The 1,257-nt window shown below is 30.2% G+C and overlaps 1 long non-coding RNA gene across 1 annotated transcript in view; it reads left to right on the forward strand.

The window, feature by feature from the left end:
* LOC110267660 overlaps positions 1-689 on the forward strand; it is a 3,281-nt gene extending 2,592 nt beyond the window's left edge. The window contains exon 2 of the long non-coding RNA XR_002355516.1: positions 128-689. This is a non-coding gene — a long non-coding RNA (uncharacterized LOC110267660). The remainder of the gene's footprint in view (positions 1-127) is intronic.

Raw genomic sequence — 1,257 nt, forward strand, 5'->3', positions numbered from 1 at the left:
TTTTATCTTATATTTTAATATATATTTTATATTAGTAATTAATTTGATGATTTTTTTTTTGGTATATATATAGTATAGTTTTATCGTATATATAATCATATTTTTACCTGTCTTAATTACTTTTCAGAAAGCAGATCAATTGTGCTACATTAATTCCTTTCCAGTTCAAGCTTCTATTCTTATTCTTCTCTCTCCGATCCGTACAATTTATGGTTCTATTTTTTTTTTGAAGAGTTGGCCACTATGATTGAGGGGTACGGTCTGGCTGTTCATTTATCTTTGTCAGCACTAAACTAAATAGTATCTTATGCTGATCATGATCAATCACATACATGGGAATCATCATATACATGAGAGCGTTTGGGCTTACTTTCCTATATTTAATTATATATGTAGATTAGCTAGAACAACATACATGGCGTGCGTGGTGTTGTCGCATGTATGTTTTAAGTATAATACTATAACGATAACTGAATAATGCAAAGTACAAAGACTCAGGAGTATCATAATGCATGCTAGTAGATACGATATGCCACTCAGAATCATTATTATTGGCAACTTTAGCATTTATTTTCTTCATTTAAGCGGCATCTTATTATTTTTACTAGTGGAAGATCAGATCAGATATTTACTGTACTTTGCTGATCGATGATCATGATTCGATAGAGAGATTTAGCTGATGTACTTAATTTATTAGTTATAATAATATTTATATACTACTGTATATTTTATTGGAATGCATGTATATCTGTATTGCATTTTCATTTCCATTAACATATCATATTGATGATATTACTGGTTGATGCTGTGTCTTTTACTCCTTTGTGATCAGAACTACGCCTGTGCACATAAAATATGCGAGTTTCTATTAAAAAATGTGGCCCGGAAATTATTAGTGGGTTCAGAATTCTGATACATGCTGCATAAAGCTGTATTCTCTTGTTCAAGTGGATTCCATTCAATTGTATATTGATGAATCATATAAATCTGTGTGCAGTGTGTGTGACTCCTCGTTTGAATTCTTACTACATATATATGGACCCAAATATCAAGAGCAGAGTATATTGTACATTATACTAATGACATTCACATTCCAATCACCGGTTGTCAGATAATTTATGGGAATTCATTGATACCCTAGGCATTGTCTTACGGTATTAGCATAAATTAATATAGATATAATATTTGAGATTATAGAAAATATGTTAAGGTTTTCTATTATTTGTGATGAAAGTGAGAAATTCTAATAGCTTTCAA

This window comes from Arachis ipaensis, chromosome B10 (genome assembly GCF_000816755.2).
Source record: "Arachis ipaensis cultivar K30076 chromosome B10, Araip1.1, whole genome shotgun sequence".
Classification (NCBI taxonomy): Eukaryota; Viridiplantae; Streptophyta; class Magnoliopsida; order Fabales; family Fabaceae; genus Arachis; species Arachis ipaensis.